Source organism: Calypte anna, unplaced genomic scaffold (assembly GCF_003957555.1).
Source record: "Calypte anna isolate BGI_N300 unplaced genomic scaffold, bCalAnn1_v1.p scaffold_211_arrow_ctg1, whole genome shotgun sequence".
In the NCBI taxonomy this organism is placed as follows: Eukaryota; Metazoa; Chordata; class Aves; order Apodiformes; family Trochilidae; genus Calypte; species Calypte anna.
Window position 1 is genome coordinate 302289 of NW_022045483.1, and position 6000 is coordinate 308288.

The 6000-nt window shown below is 58.2% G+C and overlaps 1 long non-coding RNA gene across 1 annotated transcript; it reads right to left on the reverse strand.

The window, feature by feature from the left end:
• Positions 1-4294: 4294 nt before the first annotated feature.
• Positions 4295-4696, reverse strand: LOC115600304. The gene is made up of 2 exons (XR_003988890.1): positions 4609-4696; positions 4295-4363 (listed from the first exon to the last, which is right to left on the reverse strand). It is a non-coding gene; the product is annotated as an uncharacterized LOC115600304 (long non-coding RNA).
• Positions 4697-6000: the final 1304 nt, after the last annotated feature.

Consider the following 6000-nt stretch of genomic DNA (forward strand, 5'->3'; position numbering starts at 1 on the left):
CCAAGAAGAGCAGCAGAGCTCTGGTAGCAGAGAGCCATGGGGATGAGCCAAGAGTGCAGATCCCCAGGGCAGCCCCTGGGGACAGGCAGATCTGCATTCCTGCCAGGACATGGTGTCCATGGGTGAGGGTCAGGGCTGAGAGCAGCTCGGGGCCGTGGCAGCATCTTGTAGGGCTGGTACTGTAGGGGATTGGAACTTGTCCTTGTCGTGGCCAGAGCTACAGGTCCTGTTGTCTGGTACAGGGGAGGTAGAACTGGTGGGCAGGGAGAGTTCCCTTTTTCCCTGTGGTGGTTGTAAGTGTGTTATCTGCTTCAGGAGCAGGCAACCTCCCAGGACAGCGTGGAAGAGATCAGAGCCTGTGACCACCATGCACAGAGAAAGCTTCTGCTGTGCAGAATTAGAGATCTCAGATGGGAACTGGACAACATAAAAAATGCCCTCCAAGACAGCACTTTTGAATAAGAAAAATATGAAAATCAGAATCTGGAGGAAGTAAAACCTAGAAGATTTGTAGAAAAATAGCTGGAAAGGTGAGTAGATGCTTTTTGGAGTGCTAATAAGAGGCTCCTTTAATAAGAGGCCAAAGGTGTAAAATTTTTATGGGTTTGGAAGCAAACAAAGTGAGTGTGTGCTACATGGGGATTATTGCTGCCACCTTCTTTCTGAGATCCTTTGTAGGAAGTGCAAAAATGTGTGGTTGTAGAATTTAGTGATGGTGATTGTTACTATCCGAGCTGTTATTTTACGTTTTGATTGTGAGGACAGATCAGCCACTACTCATGGAGGTCCCAGGACTTTACAAAAATGGCAGGAGCAGCAATTAAACCCAACACCAGATGCTCTCTATTAATGCCCCTCCCTCATAAAGAAAGGAGAGAGAATAAGGGGGAGAGACTTATGGGTTGGAAACTAAACTACACAACTTTAATGAGAACAAGGAAACAATTACTAAATACATACAACTATCCAGGAACGTTACTAACTATATACAAATATACAGGGAAATGCTCCCACCTTCCTCCCCCTTTTCCCCCACTAACTCTCAAAGGGCAGCCCTGGGAAGGTCCAGGCTGGACTCCTGGAGTCAGCAGCAGGCAGGAGCTGGAGGCAGAACAGGGCTCTTCCCAGAGAAGAGCTGCACCTCAGCTGGGCCTAGCGGCGCCAAGGTCGCTTGGTGCTTCCTGGTTTTGCCTTCATCCTTAGACAGCTCAGAATGAAACTGGTCTGAGTTGCCAGGCACCGGATGGAGGGTGTGCTGTCATACTTGAGGCGCTGAAGTGCTGTGAGCAAAACAAAAAGAGAGCCCAAATGAGCCGCAGTGTCTGCAGAGCCATCTCCTCCAGCCCCCGGCAGCCCCTTTGCCCTCCAGGAGAACAGAGCTGCTGCAGAGGAATGGCCAGCGTGCCCCTGCCATCTTCCCCTGCCCCTGAAGCATTTCTCTAGAGCAGTGCCTGGCGAGGCAGTTCCCTGCCCAGGCTCTGTCCCCTGCCCCTCCAGTCCCGACCAGCACAGCTCTGCCCCTGCTTACCGCTGATCATCTCAGCCCCGTGCAGCAAGCCCTGGGAAGGAAGAGAGAGAGTGTCTCCAGTGTGCTGCTCCCCCCCCAGCACATTCCCCCCCAGCACAGCCCCCGGCCCGGCCGCCTCGGCTGCACAACCTCCTGCCCCTCCGCAGGGCTGAGCTCGCGGAAGACCAAGAGGGACAGGGTGGCACTGGGCAAGGCGGCCACCAAGACCCCGTGTGTGGGCAGGGCTGGCAGAGGGAGGCCAAGGCCCTGCACGGGGCAGCCATGAGGGGCTCTGGCAGCCACAGGGCTGCTCCTGGTGCCAGGGCAGCAGTGGGGACTGGGGCCAGGCTGCCAGAAGAGGGTCCGCAGGGGCTGTGGCTCGCTGATGTACCTGATGGCCTCCATTCTCACGCTGTCCTGAGCGTTATGCAGGTACCCCAGGCTCTGATCGAAGTATTCTTCAGCCCTGGTCCTGTCCTGCAGCAGCTGGAGAGAGCGGGAGGCTATGGGAATGTCCCAGTCCCTCCTCCCAGCCCATTCCCCTCTCCCAGCCAGGAGCCTGTGGGACTGAGGTGGAGAGGGAGCCCCAGGGGTGCCAAGAGAGACCCTCGCGCGGTGCAGGGAGGGGAGAGGGGCCAAGAGAGGAGCCCCTGGGGGCTCTCTTCTTGAGGACAGGGAACAAGGATGCAGCTCCAGGCTGTGGGCTCTGGGCTGCAGCAGGGCTGCAGGGGAGGCAGAGTTGCAGAGCCCACAGCCCAGACTTTTTCCTCCTCCAGCCTGAGGCTTGCAGGTTGTCCTCACCAAGAACTCTCCGATCTTCCACATCTGCTCTGTCTCCACCAGGTCTCGGAGCTGTTGCCACTTGAGGAGTTCTGCGGCAGCAAGGAGGGCTTGGCTGGAGGCCTGCACAACAGCACAAGTTGGAGAGATGGCAGCATGGCCTGGGGAAGGAGGCCTGGCATCCCCCTCCTTCTTGTCTGCCTTTATTCCTGCCCTGATCCCACCCCTAGGAACCTGGGACATGGTGCCCTGGCCCAAAGAGCTGCGGGGCTCTTCCTGCAGCTCTGCTTTGGAACCTGTACCTCGGCCACGCTCTGGGTGTTGTCATATGTGTGAAACCAGAGCGGGAGCAGCCCCCGTTGCACTTGGTTCCTCATCTGCCTCTTGCACTTCCCCGCCACCTTCTTCAGCAGCTCAGTGAAGAGGCTGATGGAGATCTCCCTCAGCTCGTTCAACAGCTCCTGGGGAGAAGCAGAGCAGGACTTGAGCAAGAGCAGCTCTGCCCATGGCGAGCCTGTTCCCAGCTGGCAGAGCCCGCAGGGTTCAGAGAGCAGTTCTTAGGGAGAAGCTGAGCTGGGCTGCAGAACTCAGAAGCCATCCATCCATCCATCCATCCATGCATCCCACAAGAGCCCAGAGGAGAAAGGAGAGGAGCAGCCCCTGCTCCAAGTGCTGCCCACAGGGATGGGCTTCTGAAGGGCTCAGGCTCCCACAGCAGCCTTACGTTGTCAAAGAGGGGCAGGAGCTTGTCCACCAGCTCCACAGCGATGGGGCTGCCTTCCAGAATGCCCTGCTCACCATCTCAGGACTCTCCGACAGCGTAGCAAGGGCGCTGAGCACCAGCGAGAGCATGGCCTGGCTCTGATGCCTCAGGAACCTCCAGAACTCGTAGGTTCTGGCAAAGTGCTCCTCTGGCAAGTGAATGCTGGCCAGCAGCTGAAAGAAACCCAGCAGTGAGGGATGGGCAGAGCTGGGGGAGCTCCCCGCACCGTGCAGCTCCTGCTTCCCCCTGGCAGCTGAGGACGAGGGCACGGGGGCTCTTTCTGGGAACTCACAGCCAAGCAAGAAGTGTCCTCCGTGAGAGTGCAGAAGAGCATCTTCTGCTTCCTCTGCTGGAGCTGCTTGAGGAGCTCGGGCACAACCAGCTCCAAGGCCAGGGGCACGGAGAACATCACTTCCCACACGTCCAGGCCAGTGCTGCAAGCCAAAGCACTCTGTCAGCAGGGCTGCCTCAGATAAAGGGAAAAGGGAAAAGGGAAAAAAGGGAAAAGGGGAAGGGGAGGGGGAAGAGAAAGGGGAAGGGGAAGAGGAAGGGGGACTGATCTGCAGGCTGTGTGTTCCACTATGGAGCAGGGTCAGTGAGGAAGAGCTGCAGACCCAGACCCTGGGCTCATGGGGCATCCCTGCTGCCTGGGGCCCATCCTCACCAGTAGCTTTCCAATCTTCCTTGTATCCTTTCTCTGGACCCGACGCTTGAGTTTTTCATTCTCCAGGAGGTCTGCACAGGTGAGGAGGGCTTCCTGAGTGGCCTGCAAAGCAGCAGAAGCTGGGAGACAGCACCACAGCTTGGAGAAGGAGCCCTGACATCCCCCTCCTCTTGGCAAGGCCAGGCAGGGGGAATCTGATCATTAATTGTCTGTGGCAGGGACCCATCCTCTGGGCTGTGCAGGAGGAGGCCTGGGAGGGGTCCCTAGCACCCTGCCCCCTCTGCAGCAGCAGCAGAAGAAGGCGGAGGAGGCGGAGGAGGAGGGGAAGGAGGAGGAGGAGGAGGAGGAGGAGGAGGAGAAGGAGGAGGAGGAAGGCAGTAGTAGGACTGGCACAAGGAAGGAGGAGATCTCTGCCCTGCCCTGGGCAACTGGGGCAAGTGTCTGAAGGACTGTCTGAAGAAACAGAAACATTTACCTTATTCTTGGCAGGATGATCCACATAATGCCTGAGTAACAGCCCCACGAGGTTTTTATTATGAGCCTGGATGGCCAGATGGAGGGCAGTGTGGCCATCAGTGTCGGTGAGATTTGGGTCGGCACCGTGCTCTAGCAGGAAAGCCACACAGTCTTCTTGATGAAACTGTACTGCCTGGGAACAACACACAAAAGAAGGGAAGACTTCCAAAATCCCATTTCACTCCATCACAGCTCGCCCAGCTTCTGACCACTGGGAAAGAAGAGCACCTGCAAAGATGATCTGACAGGTGCCTGTTCCACTGCAAACCCAACAGGCGTCTTTCCGCACAGCTCTGCCTACAGAGTCCTGACAGACACCTCTCCTTTCATGCACCGTCAAGAAGCCCCTCTTCCAAGAGCAGAACTTCTCTCACTCACCATCATCAGGGGTGTTCTCCTGAGATTGTCAGCAGCATCCAACTGGCAGCGGTGCCTTACGAGAAACCTGACGACCTCTGTGTGGCCGTTGGCACACACCAGATGGAGAGGTGTCCTGAGAATTAAACACGGGAGCTTAACACTGACAGACAAGGAAAGAACCAAAGCTGTGGCACCACCCAGCCCGGGGGACCCTGCCCAGACCCTGCTGCTCCTGCTGCTGCAAGCCCGCAGACATCACCCACAGGGCAGGAGAGACCTGGGGAGGCCTCAGCAGCTGCAAGAGAACCCTGCAGGGAGAGCAGGGCCAAGCAGCAGCCCAGCACCTCCAGGAGCACTGGCGCCCACCCAGCAGCTCCCAGCACTGGAAAGCTCTCGAGTTCCCCCTCCCAGCTGACAGGGCACATCTTGCGTTGACAGCAATCAGCTCCAAGGGGATCCCACACAAACCCTGCAGGGGGGATGCTCCCGCACGCCACCCGAGGTGTCCCAGCAGCGGCCCACAGCCCCTCACCGATTCTCCCTGTCGCGGCGGTCGATGCCCCAAATCTCCATCCACCAGCGCCAGCGTCTCAGCCAGGCCAGGTGGCCGCGGGCAGCCGCGCGGTGCAGCCTGCCCAGACCTTGCTGCTGAGGCTCAGGAGAGCCGGTGCCGGCAGCGGCACCACCGCAGGGCTGCCCAGGAGCGCTGCCAGAGCGGGGCACCCGACGCTTCCTGCTCAATTTCTGCCCCATCTCAGGAGCTCTGGGGGCTGCGGCACGGGCACGGCCCCGCGGGAGCAGCGGGAGGCAGCCGGCGGAGCCGGAAGGGTGGGGGTTAAGAACAGGGGAAGGGCAAAAGCAGGGACAGGGGAGGGAGGAGACAGACGGGGACCAGGTGGATGCAAGGGGAAAGGCAGGGACGAGGCGGGAGAAAGGAGCAAACCAACGGCAAGGACCAGGAGCAGCCGGAGAGACACAGCCCAGCACAGCTCAGCACAGGAGCCACAACGGCAGAGTCGCCGCTAATGGCAGTCGCCAGGGGCAACGGGGGGCAGGGCCAAACCAAGCTGTGGTGGGTTGGTGTGACAGGACTTTTGTAGAGAGGGAGTGTCCAGAGGAGAGCAGGGAGAGAGGAGAGAGCAATACTGGAGCAGAGAGACCTGCAGCCGTGGAGGACCCCTGGCCAGGGGAGGTGACTGTGCCCAAAGCAGGAGGTGAACAAAACCAAAACCAAACAGAAAAACCCCATACAAACCCAAAAAGCCCACCAGCTATTCACATGTCTACCCTCTTTAACTCTGCCCTGTGTTCTGCTCTAGATTCTGACTGGATGCAGGCAAAAAGGAATTTTGGGGTTTTTTTTTCTACCCTTCATCAACAGTCGTCACTCTTGGATGGCCCTGGCACTTC